We start from the raw sequence: 16,539 nt of genomic DNA on the forward strand, positions 1-16,539 counted from the left end.
CGAGTCAGACAGTAGATGTGGTCTATTTAAGATTTACAAGTAGCCATTCTGTAAACAAACATGAGGAAATATGCAATTAGAATAATGAGCACATGTGGCTCAGCTTCAGTGGCCAGTAGTGAGCATCTGCACTGACACCAATTAGCTATGATGGAAAAATGTGTATGTTTATATGCATGTGTTTATATCGGTAAGTAAGTGTGTGTGTGCATGTTCGTGTGTGGCAGGGCTGACTTAAGTCGAGACGTCAGTATGTGTTTTCACAGACCGTAATGATTCTGCCAGGCAGCTCTCCCATGGGGGCAGTTCAGTGGCAAAGACACACACACACAGATATACACACACACACACACACACACACACACACACACACACACACACACACACACACACACACACACACACACACACACACACACACACACACACTACTGCCCCCACTCTAAGGACATTATTCCCCCTTATTTACTTGGGCCAGAAGCACTGCCATGGCAACCAGCAGTGTTTTGGAGAGTGCTTTTTTAGGGAATGTGTGTCGAGGGACAGATGAGTGAACACATGAGACTCTCTCTGCTTCTGCCGGCACCTGAGAGGGGAGGAAGTCAAACAAAGGAGGTTGAGGGGAAAACCAAAGGGCAATAAGTTCACAAGCAGAATACCACTTTTCATAGCACCTGACCTTTTATGTACACCTGAAATGTTGGTGATGTAGGTCATATGTGCAGGTTACCAGCCTGTTTAGCCCTACACCATCCCCAAATGTATCTGTGCACCTTGTAGTGCAGCAGCTGCACTGACCTATTCTTACTTAAGTATTCCAAAGCACTATAGCCTACAGCTAACTTGTGTTATTGTAATACAATTCTTGTGTTGTTGAGAATAATCATTAAATCAGCTCTGTGCCCTCTGACAGCAGAGAGGTAAAAAAAACATTTTAAAATTCAAAACATTTCCTGATGAGAGTGGAGGAACAATACAGATCTGCAGAGCACCAGTGCACTGTTGCATGAGATGGCTACAGTGAAAAGTAGGTATCTGTACAGTATTAGCTGGTGTGTCCGTGAATGGCTGGTCCCTGCATCCAGAAGAGTAGCTGTCATTCTCCGTTTGAGTTTAAAGAGCTGAGAGCCTTTCTGCAGTTTTAGGCCTGACCAAGATAAACTTGGCTCATGTCTTACCTCTCATAAAACCCAAAACCTCATGACATTTCATCACAACAAACTAAGAAATGGCTAGATCATGATTGGACCAACACAATTTGCAACTACCTATCACTGTAAAGAAATTATAATATAAAAATAACAGAAATACTCTTGCATTACAATAAAAAAACGGTATTAACAACATGCAAAATTCTCCATTTTATGCTTAGAAATGAAAACGCATTAAACCATAAACTTCAGAATCCACTTAAAAGGACTAAACCAGAAGAGGGCAGTCATGTGCAAGATAAATAAATATTGGCTGACACCCTTCTATCTATTGGAGTGCTGTCCTAGTAGCTTTATTTATGACCCTTCTATCTCTTCAGATAAAGTTTTTATATTTAGTGTCTTATTTTGTCTTCTGTGTCTGTATGTGTGAACAATACTTGCACATTATGTCTGTGGGAGAGGTTCATGCAGTGGGTTTTCCCCGTCCAGCAAAGAATCTGAAGAACAGGATGTAAATCCTCACCTCTGTAAATCCAGATACTTAGCAGATACACAGTGGCTCGCTTGCTCTCAACTACTTTTGCTCATCCTTGTTAGATAGAGTCCATTGCGGTGCTTGGTATGAGACGCATGTGTGGCTACTTTGGATTTTTCATTAGATTAGTAGTTGGACATCCTACAGATAGACTCGCAATTTGCACGAGAGCCGGTGCTGACTATAACTCAACTTCAAAGGGAGCGGCTGCTTCGTGTGGTTGGAGTGATAAAACTGCCCTTCAATGTAAGAATGTTAATGATCAGGACTGTGCTGCTTTTGGTGAATATATATATAGAGCCAAGTGAGAGCGTGTGGGTGTATGGGTGTCTATGGTATTTCACAATAAAGGACACATAAAACAGTACTTGAACATAATACTTAACATAGTAATACATGACAGAATCACAGAGATAAATGGCACTGTTAGAGCTTAATAAAGTATCAGTGGAGACAGTCCAGTGTGTCTGCTCTGAGTGCCGGACAGCCTTGGAGGTTTAGAGTGTGTGACCACAGACACTGATGAATAGAGACCGTGTGAAAGTGAGGCCTGCTAAGCTGTGTGAGGGGCTAATTCAAAGAGCCACTCAAGGGAAATTATGAATCAGATTCTTTTTGACACTACAACTAGAATTTGGGCTCAGAGAGAGACATAGAGAGAGAGAGAGGGGCATGGAAAGAATCACAGAGGATTTATGATGTCTGAGCCCTCCTGTGAGAGGGCCTTCCCTCTGACAGGCAAGGAAATACTTCTCCAATCTGTCTCCCTGCTGACACCAGTGCGTAACAGACACAAACATGCCCCCCCTTAACCCACCCGTGCACCCTCACTTTCCTTGTGTTGCTCTTCGTCTGCCCTGTCTTTAAATCTGCTGGTAATGATGCAGCTCATTGAAAGTGTTGAGAGCAGGGGAAGGAGAGACTGGGAGAAAAAGAATGAAGATAAAAAGAGGGATACGTCCAGTCCCCAGAGCCTTAGGGATTCCCAAGCTGTGGAAAATATGTGCTTGTTGTCTTTTCATCCTTCTCCAGAGAGCACAGTTTCCAGGATGCGTAGGGTTAAGCACACACAGTTTGGCACTGACCTCTCAACTCTGATTAGCCTAGCGTAGCCGCTAAGTGGTTCTCTGCGACTCCTCCACTCAGCCCGCCAGCTTCTTGGGCCATTTTCACACAGTAGCTATGATGTATTTCATACCTGCTGCTAGCCCCCAGCTATTGTGGTGAATGGAAAACCAGGCCAGCATGTTACAGTTCAGCGTAGCTTGGTTTCATTTAGGGCACTGGTTTTCAAATTGTGGTACAAGCATTGACTATAAATATTAACGGACAATGCATCCGGTTCAGCGAAGTGCTGCAAATGCGGAAGTGCTTTAAACCTGCATTCTATCTGAATTCCAGCAGGGGGCGACACGTGCGGATGCAAAAGGAGTTCGGTTTCTGTAGAAGTCTATGAGAAAGTGATCCACTTCTCACTTGATTTATTACCTCAGTAAACATTTTCATAATGAGTTTATGGTCTCAATCGCTAGTTTTAAGTCTTCTGCAACACATAATGATGTTCATGTTTTGAATTATGGTCTCTTTGATTTTAAAATCGGCGATAAAGCAGGGGGTGTTTTAGGGCGTGGCTATGATGTGATTGCCAGTGAAAGTGTGTAACGTAATGTGTCTCCTCCCTCACTCTTCCCTCTCGTCTAAAATCGTCACATCCACAACCAGGATGGCTGCGCCCGTAACGGCAAACTTGACGACTCATAGCAGATCTCCACAAACCAATGGGTGACGTAACACATATTCTGTCCATAAATATTACCAGTTTATGGGTACAAGTCATTGACATATATAAAATGGACCAACAGATCCTGTTGCTCTGGACGGAGACCAGTGAAGTCTATTTGAAGCACTTTTGTTGGAAGTCTTCTGGTAGCTGTGCCAAGAGAAATCTTAATCATTCCGAATCTTGCTGAGACGGAGAGCGTAGATATATGTAGGGCGATAACATGGGTACAGGCTAATTATTGCAAACTAAAATGCTAGTTAACATTAGTAATTCAACTTAAACAGCTCATGTAAGTCAAAACTGCCTGCGAGCTTCTCCTGTCCTGTACTGTAATTTCTCTACTGTGCGACAGTAAGTCGCGTGGTTATGACACAATCGTTAGCCTATTTTTACAAACACGTCTGCTACGGAGCCATAACATGAGGTACAAGGTAATGGAGCCTTTTATACATTGTTGTGTTTCTTTAGAAATAAACAATGGACAAATAGAGTCTTTAAACGCTTCAGATGTAAAGTTATTCGCCGTCAAAGTGGCGCCAAAATGAATGTCAATGGAATGCTAATGGGAGGTGATGGCTTGTTAGCATCAAAATGGCGCCATAGGAGCTACGCGTTCAGAGGAGAAGCTTACCCCCATGGTACAAGTACCACTGGTGGTACGCAAGCTCCCTCTAGTGGAACGCGGATGGACTCTCTGAAAAAAATTACATAAATACATTTGAAAACATAATACCATAGAAATACTACAACATTTCCATTAATAATACTTAAACTATGATCACTTAAAAGTAATAAAAAATAAGGGTTTGTTTAAGTGTAATATTTTTTGTTTAGATATCAACTTGCTACATAGTTCCTTCCAGGATTAGTTACGAGCTGTGATGGCAAGATAGCAAGCAGAGGTAAAATGATTAGTTCAAAAACACTGCAATCGGAACAGGAACTATGTTTTTTGTGATTGTTGCGGGCAAAAATCCTTGATTATGCGGCACGTTTTCTTAAAAAATGCGATGGAATATGCGGGATATTTATGCAATTGTATGTGATGAAATTGCGGGAACTGGCAAAAATTGCGGTTTGATGAAAAAGAGAAAAAAAAGTGATTCCACTGCTTTTCGATGATGTTCACATCGCGTAATTACGTCACTTCATAAAGTTCCCATGGCAACAGGGGAAATGGCTGCTCTTGTGTGAAGTAAACACAACATTTTTCAACTTTCTGTTAAGATATATGTGACTTTTTTGCAACAAAAATGCGGGGATTATGAAATCATGCAAGCCCCGCATATTTTGCACGGAAATCGGCAATTTATGCGGCGAAAGTGCAGCGTATTTGAAAAAAATGCGGCCCCCAAATATGCGGACTTTGGCTGATTATGCATTGAATTATGCGATCGCATAATTGCGTTTTTCTGGAGGGACTGTTAAGCAGCGGTGGTGAAGTCTCCACAACACCTGCTAGCAGCAAATTATGCAAAACAGTAAGTAGATATAACCCGAGGTACCTCAAATTTGGATTCAGTTGGAGTGGGACGGAGGAAGTCCAGTGTGACTGTGGCAACAATAAATATTGTTTTCAGGAATAAACCTGCTTCCTGCGTGAACTGTCTTAGCTGAATAGGGTAAGCCTTTGCTACTCTATTTTAACGTGGGCTATGATGATGGTATTTAGAGAGCCTAATGTTTTCTGAAGTTGTACACGGTGTAAACAGTTTGAGAACCACTGATTTAGGGTGAACATATGCATATCCACTTTTACTCTGAAGTACACCCCAGCCCAGTGTAGACATGAGACATGCTAACTAACAACAGGCTTTGGTTCTGTTGCTGTGCATGAATGCCTGCAGGCAGCAACACCGACTTGTTTGTGGCTTTGCATTGTGTGATTTTAAAGCTGTGCTGCTGTGAGCATAACCACTGGCTTTGGTCTTTTTCTTTTCTCTTCTCCCACAGCTGACCCATTTATGACCTGTTTTTCTTGTCATGCCTGATATTAGAAAAGTTTAATCATTGCTGGGAGACATACAAAGAGGATTAACATTCCTGGGTCTCCTACACTCAGACGTTGCCCTTTTCTCCCATTTCTCCTCTGTTTGGTCTCTCACCCCCCTCCCTCTCTTTCTTCCTCACTTTTCTACACTTTTTGCCCACTTTCACTTTCCTTTGCTTGTTACTTCAGTCTATTGTTCCTTTCATATTTGTGCTAATAGTCCTGTCAGCAATCAATAAGTTATTGACTGCAGTTCTTTCACCTCTCATCATTTATTCTACTGTAAAAGCACTAGTGGGACTGGTATAATAATACCACTAGAAACTAGAAAGATGTAGTTGTACTGACAGCACTGGATATTTAATGTTGCTGTTGTATTCATCTTCCCCTTCCTTTGTTTGTTTGCATCTGTGCAGGATATGACCAAATTGTTTGTGTTTGTGTTGGACAGTTAAGCTGCAATTACAGCATTTCACCACAGAGGCTTCTTTTGCTCTCAGCCTGAAGGCTGAAGACTCTGTGTGGTGTGTGGGCTCACTGGTGCCATGTCTTCTATAAAACATACAGGATGTGTCTGCTGTCTGTGTATACTGTATCAACAGAGTATCTGTATGCTGTCACCTACTGTACACAGTGCTCTCTGTATGGACAGTAATAGCGGGGCTGCATTTTACTTAGTAATGAATTTGAAAAGAGATTAGTGTGGTTAGAACACGGGTCTGTGTATTAAAACAACTCCATGTCTCTTCTATCTATAACGGATCATGTGTACATGTCTCTGCACCACACACACACACACACACACACACACACACACACACACACACACACACACACACACACACACACACACACACACACACACACACAGAAAACCACACATTACAAAAGTTAGTTTTTTATAATATCAGATAATAAGTTTAATCGGCTCCAATCAGCTCTTATTAGGTGTAATTGAGTAACAGAATGACCACCACGACTCTCACCCACTTTTTGGTAGTAGCACCTACTCCCTTCTAACACACACTCCAACTACTCAGCAATGGAATGAGTGGATAAAAACGTGTTTCACATATTATTTACAGTCCAGCAGCTCCAGTTGCACATTTGACCCTTGAATGTAAAGACGGATCAACTGTCAAATCTTATTTTACAGCATAACCCTGTAAAACGAGTCTAAAACCAATACAAGTTCAGTGTGTTGATTGTGAAGTGAGATTGTAGAACTGAATTTGATAATGGAAATTGTTAGTGTATATAAGCATTCCACATGTATGTTTTCCATGTGAGGCCATGTGTGGGCTAAAACTAGTTTTCTGCCGCAGCCAGAAGAGCTTGGTAGTATTTCCAGAGTTTGTTTGATGTATGATGCTATCTGCTGGATGTATAGCACCACCTCAGTGCTGTCTCCAGATTGATGATTAGTCTGCCTGAGGCTATACAGTAGAGACTCGGCTGGCCTTTGAAGTTCTTTCTTGATGGAGTGGGACACCACCGGTCACAACCTTGTTTCAGCTGTCTTACAAAACGCTTCAAGAGTTTTAAGTATTTTCTGGTTGTAGATCCAACTAATTTTTGTCCTCACATACATATTTTATAGGCTATGCTATTAAAACCAAGTGCTATATTCAAGTTAGCCAAAATACAAAGAAAAACAGTTATTAAGCGTTATTACTGTGTTCAACCTCCGTGACCCATCAGAACAGTATGAACTCTGGCATCTTATTCTGTGAGTATCTACCTCTCTGCTTGAAGGATATAACAGCGTTCTTCCAATAGACGTTGGGGTTTTAATAGCTGTTGGTGAAAAGCACTGCTTAAAGCGACAATCCAAAATGTCCTATTTAATAAATGTTAAGATGTGACTGACATGGCTATGGCATATGGTTCACATCATTTCTATGCTCATCAAACTGTTTTAGTGACCACCAGGGCCCAGTGGAAATGGCTAATGTCATCCTGCAGACAACCACTCCCGTCAACTCATGGGATGACTAGGATCACCCAGAATGGCTTTGCATGTATTATTATAGATATTTCCCATGATCTATAGCAACCCCATATGTAAAACAACAAAGGCACCCTACTTTAGAATAGAGCTACCAAATCTGCCTTCAAATCCCCTGAAGATCTTTTACACATTTTTTTTATATTTTGCAATTACATGAAATAGTAAAGTTAGGTTATATTTATTAGGCTTTTAAAAGTCAAAACTCAGCTAATCTGGGTACCATCAGGTCGTATTCACAGAGCTCCCAATAAGAAGCTGATTGGAAAATAGGTTTTCAGGGTATTTAAAATCTTACTTGGTCTGGTGGAACTTTTTTTTTTTTTTTAGCAGTCACCCAACTTGTCAGCTTGTTGGCCAAGCAAGTGGTAAAGGGTGAAATAGCTGTGTCATTAGCGTTATCTTTTGTGCGCTGTGGTCCACCCGGCCACAATCTGACCCCTCTCTCTGCCTCAGCGGCTTTCATCAGTCATAGAGCTGTTCTTCTGAGCCTATCATCAGCTGTCATTAGCGCTCTGAGAGGCCCCTGCTCTAACTCTCTCTCACACACACACACACACACACACACACACACACACACACACACACACACACACACACACACACACACACACACACACACACACACACACACATTCTGAGGTGACACAGCACAGGCTATAATTCAAGGTTAGGCCTAAATGCTTCACCACATGGGAGTCTTTGATAGTATTTTAGCAAGACATTTTAGAGAGTGAAAGGCATTTCATCCTTTACCCATTAATGTTTTGGAAAGTTCATCGTAATCTGATGATTTCTGACACCTGCCTTATGTTTGTCTTATGTTTTTGACCTTGTCTAGGAGAAAGAACCTTTACCCAGCACACACCCTAATTGATTGCTATTTGTCATTGACCATGACCGGTCATAACACACAAACATATACATGCACAAACTGATACGGTATCTTCTCCAAAGGCATTGCTTGTTGACAGGAAGCCAATAAAGCCTTCATTTTCTGGAGGGACATGATGAATTATTGCAATCATTCTGTCTCTGTCTCACTGGATACACACATCAGTCTCCCTTGTAATTACTTTGAAAAAGACATGACCCATTTTTTACCCTTAAGTGCTGCAACAGGCCTTTATCATTAATCGCTTTATTATGGGACATGCACACTGTTTCTTTTCAAATACTCTTATGTAAGTATTTTTAATCCTTGTAAAAAAATGTACTCAGGAGCTCTTTTTAAACAAGTGTGCTTGGCTAATAAAACACAAGTGGTTAGATGTGCAGCTGCTCTCTGATTAAATACATCAGACATTTACATACCACATTTTAGAAGGGTTGCTTTGTGAGAGTATAGGCTGCTGCTGTTCCCCTAACTGGAGATTTTGTCACGCTGTAAACATTTTACATTTCAGAAAGCAGTTGTAGAAACAGACGATAAAGAGAAGTATATTTTATTTGTCTTTAAGAATCTCTCTGCTTGCTGCTTGAAACTGATTCTGCTCGCTCTGACCTCTTTTGGGGTGCCTTCTCCGGCTGATCTGACTGACTCTCAGAGCCCCTGTTGTTGTGAAAATGTGTTTGCTTTGGCATGGGGGAAACTGTAAAAGTCTATTCTTAGCCTTTGAAAAATTAAACCAAGCAGCCACCAAGCTGTTGGCTGTGAACTGAGTGACTGTGTTATGTTAGCGCCTAGTAAACATAGATGAACAAACACACACATAGGCGACAAACCTGTTTCAAGTGTAACCATGAGGTCAATCACAGACGTGTACAAGTGCATGTATGTGTTTGTGCTGCAGGTATTGACATGTATGTGTGCAGACTCCTGTATATGTGTGGATGAGCCAGTGCAGCACAGTTTGAGCGTTGTGTGATAAGTTTGGCATACGAAGCCGTTGATTTGTTGACACGTCCCTCTACATCAACAGAGCTGCCAGCAGTAGGTCCACAGTCAGTGAAATGGCAGCTAGAGAGGAGAAGAGAAGGTGAGGGGCGTTGAGGCTGTACTGACTCCTAACTGATCAAATGCTCCTGCAAACTGTGACCTGAGGATACATGCACACAATGGCCCCACAACTGTAACGTCTGATTCACAAAAGACCTGTAGCACACAGAGGACAAAACACATGAACGAAGCTTCTCATGGCAGTGACATTTCTAAGAATCAGGTCACAGCATCTGAATATTTGGATAATGAGTGTTAGCGTGGATTAAAACCTGACGCTATGCCTTCCAGGCAAAGGCTTGGTCCCCTGGGTAGCACTAATGACACATCCAGCAATGACAGCTCATCAAAGGCATGGGGTGGTGAGTAAACAGGGACTTACTGGCCAGTGCTCGGTGGTCAGAGTGATGAATGATAGGGAGATGGATGGGGCTAGTTGATGAATGTCTGTAAGGAGTAGGGTGTGCTTCCAGGAAAAAGGGTTTAAGCGACAATACAGGACAAGAATGGATGAGGTGTCTGGGTGGTAGTGTGGGTTCAGTTCTCTCTTACTAGCAGCACGCATTCATAGCCCCGAAATCTCCCTTTTCTTACTGCCAGCTATTATGCATTAAGTGAGCTACTTGAGAAATGGTGCCATTCAGCTGTAGCTACAGATATTCACTCTGTAACTGCTGAGCTAACTACTTGTGTCTCTTGCGTGGTACGGTATTGCCGTGTGTGTCTGCAAATGTGTGTATGTTTGTGTGTGCTGTCAGCCAGTGATGCCTCTTTCTTTATAAGCTGGTGTTGACAGGCAGAGACAGAGGTTGTGTAGAGTGTGATGAAGGAGCCAGGGGAGCTCTTTCAGATAGCTGAAGGTCAAAACTACCAAGGGTTTCATCATCACTCACTCATATATCGATGCACTGACCACAAGATGACTGTTCTCTTCCTTACGGTGTAGCTGTGTGATATACACTCTGAAACAGGCATACACAACAGCAGCATCATTACTCATATTTTGTCATATTTTTAGTATTAATTACAGTAGGGGATGAATTAGCAACAAGCTCTTTTTTTGTCTATGCATGCTTTCAAGTGTATGCCCTCCTACTTGCCTTTGCTTCTTCAGACTCTTAGTTGCTGAGAGGCTTTTACTGTGAAGTAGCTGCAAGCATGCAGGCAACATGCATGAAAGTGTGTGAGCTAATGAGGATTGGAATGCTAACTCACTGCTCTTAATCTGGATTTGCACTTTTTCCTGACTTTTTTTTGTCAAAGGATCAGTTTAAAACATTGCACAGGAGGTCCTGTGAGAAACTACATACATATACATTATGTAAGTAGAAAGATTATAAAGTCTTGTATGGCTTTTTAAAGATATCCCTTGATCATGTTGATCCTGTGATCCCTTGGGCTCATAACACCCTTTAAGATCTTTAGAAAACACAAAGAAGCATGGTGATCCACTGAAAGCAAGGCTGTTTATCTTACTTTTTTTTTAACATATGAGTTGAAATGTAATTTGTATGTGGCAACCATATATAGCAACCCCTCTTACTAACACACCACTTGGATTCCACTTAGTGGAACGTTTCACATTCTTTCTGTAGGAAGATGTTCATACTTACTGTCTCTCTACATGATGAATAAAGCGGCTCCTGTTTTGCAAAACCCCTGCAGTCATAGCACATGTAATGCAGGCTATTGGATGTAATTGGATCCATCGTAATTCACATTGTGTGATGCAGTGAGTGTAATTAAAAAGCAGTCTGTCCCACTATACAGTTTAGATAGCTGCACCCACTTGCTCTCAGCGACTGTGATCTCACTGAGTCTGTCTAAACAAATACTTCATCCCTCTGAGGAGGAGGAGGAGGAGGAGGAGGGGTGGGGTGCAGACATTGTGAGGGAGAGAAATCTGTACCATGCAGCATAATGAAACATGCATTAAAAGGGAGGAAAAGGAGACAGGATAATCAAGGAAAGACACATCCATATACCTTCAGGGCTTTATCTTTACATTGTATATGAGCTACAAAATATTTTATGCTTATTTAGCTTCATCCAGACCCACCTAAAGGCCCAGTGCTATGATATGACACTCAGAAAACTCAGCAGCATGGTGTTCGTTAAAATGCTGCATGTTGATTTAAGTGTCCTGTGACTTATTATGGGAGATTGCAACATGTTGAAGTACCTCAGAAGACTTAAGAAACTTTTCTTCATCTTGACATACAGTCCAAACTAATTCTGTCACCATGCGCCGACTTCAGTGCTTTTGCCTGTCATTTAAGTTATTAAAGCAATCCATAGACCAATGACTTCATCAGTATATGATTGATTTAAGTGCTTTCAGCTGCACTTGACTTCACTGTATCCACACATGTAATAGGTGGACATGCCGAGGGTCTGTTCCACCATATTATTTTCATCTGGTGTGTTTTTACCACACGTGAGTGACCGTCTGTTTTCGGTTGTTTACACCAAAAAAAATCTGATTTTCACACATTTCTCAATTAATTTTATATAAATAAATCGTTTTTTTGGAAGTGAAGGTGGCACTCTGATGCCTGCTAATGTGAATGTGTGTCATCACTAAAACATGTTTTGACACAAGACACCACAAACCTAGAGATCAGGGTGTCCCCTCTCAGCCCTCTCTGATTGTTTATTTTATTGTCTTTTATGCCCCATTTTGGTTATATTCATGTCAAAAACATATATTGTACCCTAACAGCAGTGCTGCATCCTTCACAAACAGACAGTTGGGTGACTTTTGCATGTTTGAAACACAAGCTCCAGCTCTCACATAGTTTCAGTGAGGCCTCATGGAGGCTGACTGATGTGTGGTGAAAACATGTTCCTGTGTCTTCTCTGTCTGTCCTGAAGGTTTCCAAGAATCTCTGCTCTGTGTCTGTCATCCCTTAAACTCTGATCTCTGAAACAGAGTTGCAGTCACAGTGATGGATAGATGAATAGGTTACAGTTGACAGTTTAGATGAGACAAAAAGAGAGTGAGTGAAAAAAAAAGAAAGATCTTGGACAAAGGCAACCAAAGAGGACAATAAGGTTTAACGGACAGAGAATCTGCCCGCTGAACTGACTGACCTTGTGCTTGTCTTGGCCAGATACCAGAATGCAGAACATGTGAGAAACACTCTGTTTATGGCAGATAGTGAGGGTTCATTCCCTTCATTCAGTTACATGTTCGAGAGGATCACAAGTTTCCAAAATCATGTAAGCTGAGCGGAGAACCAGAAAAAAAGCAGCAAATCATTTACATCTGGCTCGGTCCTGCTAGACGGCCACAAGAGCTCTGTGGTGGAATACAGAGCTATGTTTTCCCTGCTGATTGTATCTGTTTACCCATCTGCATGCTCTCTGTCCTTTTGTCTATGACTACACAAAATTATTTTCATTATCGATTATTCTGTTTTTTTGGGGGGGCATTTCAGCCTTCAATGGAAAGGACAGCTAGATATGATAGGAGAGAGAGAGGGGGAAGACATGCAGGAAATCGTCACAGGTCGGACAAGAACCCTGGACCTTCCGTGTCGAGGCATACATCTGTATATGTGTGTCTGCTCTACCAACTGAGCTAACCTGGCCATTCATTTGACTCTAAAAATCTCAGAAAATGACAAAATGCGCATCACAATTTCCCACGGCCTAAAGTGACATCTTCGAACTATTGTCTAACCAACTGTTCCAAAGATATTAAAATCAATGATACAGAGAAAAAAAACAGCAACTTTTGGGCATTTTTGCTTGACAAGTTACTTTCGATTATTAAAATTGTTGTTAAATTTCTGTCAACCGACTAATGCTGTGACGTTATAATTTAGTAGATGATTGCAGCCCCACACTATATATCACCTGAAGGAGCAGATGTGTGTCAAGCAGGTCTGACAGGAGCATAGCATGACATCTGTACACCTGACATCTCTATTCATGGCTTAGATGCTCTTACTTCTACCTAAACAACTGTTTTTCATTGCATGTCTTAGATGTCTCTGCGGTCGGACAGCCAGGGGTTGGGGTACTCACCCGACCCAGACCACACAACCCTCGCATCCCACACTTGTGATGAAACATTTTCCATTGAAACATGTTTTCTCCTCTTGCCCAAGTGCTCCGCTATGCCAAACATGTGCTGCTCTTTTGAAATGTTGGATCATTAATGTCCATAAACACTTCAAACGCTGAAGAACGATTGCTCTAAAGCTGGCTCGTTGGAGTTGCATTTGGTGGGGTTATTGTTTTAGGCAGTGGAGGAAAGTACAGACCGTTTTTTGGATGAGGAATCTGCTCATGGAAAGGAATCAGATTATTAAGCCTATGCAGTCTGTATTCACACCAAGGGCAAATACCAGCAGGGGACATTTAAGGACTTTGCTTATTGAAGATATATGTGTATATTTATTGCAATAGGCTTTATTCTAAAAATTCAACATAGAATTTCTAGGTCTTTCTGAAATATTTTAAAATTAATTTAGGTAAAAAAAAACATTTTGGAAATCTGCGCCAAATCATTAAAACCTAATTTCCCTTGTTTTGTCAATCTGAATGACAGAAGTAATCGCATCATTTCAGCCTCTGTGCCAAACAAGCATATTATTTTGCAAGCGATATTACAAGGTTGCTAATTGAATACTGTAGATGTATCACACTGTGAGGAGTATTCTCAGTCCTGTAGTTACAAGACAAATGTGTGTTTTGTCTTCTCAGTGGCCAATGTGATGCTATCCTGGGATTTATTATAAGTGACGCAGAGGAGATGGTGAGGTGCAGAGAGGGGTCAGCGATAATGAAACATTGAGTTTAGGTTTATTGTCTGAGAGTGAGAGTGAGTAAAGCACGAACTAGGGCTTGTCATCAGGGAAAGGAGGAGTAAAGAGAAATATGAGAAGAGTGAGAGGTCTGTTGGCCTGGCCCCATTTCAGAAAGGAGGTTTATTGAAAATTCTGAGTTAATTGATTCAGAGTTGACAGAAAGTCTTTTCGGTATAAAAGACAGTTCAGCTTAACTCTGAGTCAGTTACTATAATGTCAGTTAACATACTCTGTGAACCCAGCCTATTCGCTAGCAGGTTTTCTTCTACTAACCCTGAGTTTCTTCCTCCTTATAACCCAATGTGTTAGTCTTCTTTACCTCCCCATGTGTAAAAAAAATAATATGCCTTTCTTTTCATGAAGTCTTCTTTATTTTCTACAAGTACAAATGCAGTATAGCACTTAATATTTGTCATTTTGTTCATTATGTTGTTAAAACAAGTAAAATCATTCACCTCACCCACCTTTAACTGATGTCTTTTTCATCTGCAACCTTTTGTGGTCCATTTTTTTAAGCTTTTAAAAAATATATATTTTTCTCTAAGTACACCTTGTACAGCTGTTTCACAGGGAGCTAGAGGAGCACAAAATTACATAGAATTTCACAGTGCCAGGCCTTCTAAATTTCATTGTAAGTCATGGGCCAATGCTGAACATCTTACAGAGCCAAGTTGGGCTGTGGAAGTGGAGGGCCTCTTTTCCTCGTAAACCCCACTCAGCATTGCTCTGTTAAAGAAATAAGGTGCAAGTTTTATCATGGTAAACCATCAGTTAGATCTTATTTTTAAGGCGTAAACCTCAGAAGGCCTCTCTGCATATCCTTGTGGCAGCTGACAATGTGTCTTCATCATCCGCATGTAAGGAACATTTAAAACATTGTTTTCTACTCTCTAATCTATTATGAAGCATCTGTGGAGAATTTTTAAGAGTACTTACAGCTGCATGGTCTATTATAGCAGACTCCACCAGACAGATCACACCAGCTGTAACTGACGAAGAAGATAAGTGCCCAACATAATTCAAATGTAGTTTTTACAACAGTGCAGGCAACGTCACAATTTCCCACATAAATAACTCAATTGAGTCACCTTAAAATAGATTGTAGAGTCTATAGGACAACTAAGAATCTGAAAACGCTTCCTCCAGAGATGCCTTCAGCAAAAAGTTGCCCACTATTCTGACTGAGGACCATCTCTTCAGTCTTTTTTTGTAATGGCTATAATGGAGGTCCAATTTGTCCATTCAGCACAAATTTGGAGACTTGCATGTGTTAGGGCATTTAATGTTACTTTTAAAGACAATAATAATAAATACAGGCTGTTTTGGGATGGTTTAGAAAGGTACTCTGTTTGCTTAGAAAATTCCACTACTACTGTATAGGGTAGGCTAAACAATATCACAATTGCTTGAAATAACAATCATACCTGTTGATGTATATTTTTATATTTCATCTTCAGATGCTGCCAAGTGCATTTTGTGCCTGTTGGGTTTGACCTGAATAAATATAAATACACACGCATACACACAAATGCTGAAAAAGTGGAATACTAGGGATAGAACTTCAATTCTTTTTTGAATTAATACTCGCACATTGACTCGGTCAGCAGTTTTCTGCCACGCCAGCTCACAATCTTTTACTGCTGCAAATGTATTACTCTTTTTCCTAAATAGATGTTCATATTTCTCATATGCATTCATTAATATGTCTAACTCTACTGGGGACAAGTAGTAGGTTTGAGCTTTTTTTGTCCTGTTGCCATGATGTATCATGTTATCTGCATTCCATTGATGAGGGCTTTTTATACACCCGTGCCTGCCCTTTACCCAGGGTTAACGTGACTCAGAGTTGATTAACCTAATTTTTATCACCTGTTCTGAAACCGGAAACTCTGAGTTTGACAGTTTAGAGTTCATCAACCCAGAGTTCAGGTTTGAACTCGGAGTTTGTCAAATCTGCTTTCTGAAATACCCATCTGAGCAGAAAGGAAAAACCAGACTTAAGAGATTTAAAATACTGCTAAAATAACGCCCAACAAGGTTGATTAATATGAGGACACTTGTGTATGTAAATCCAGCTTTTCTGTCATAATGGTGTGTAGTGCTTAAACAATTATTGGATGTATCGATTTACTGACAGACAAAACAAACTTAAAGGACTCTTTTTTTTTTTTTTTGCATTTTTAAAGCGCCCATATTATGCTCATTTTCAGGTTCCTAATTGTATTTTGAGGTTGTACCAGAATAGGTTTACATGGTTTAATTTTGAAAAAACACCATATTTTTGTTGTACTGCACATTGCTGCAGCTCCTCTT

Source organism: Perca fluviatilis, chromosome 19, assembly GCF_010015445.1.
Source record: "Perca fluviatilis chromosome 19, GENO_Pfluv_1.0, whole genome shotgun sequence".
NCBI classification, from domain to species: domain Eukaryota; kingdom Metazoa; phylum Chordata; class Actinopteri; order Perciformes; family Percidae; genus Perca; species Perca fluviatilis.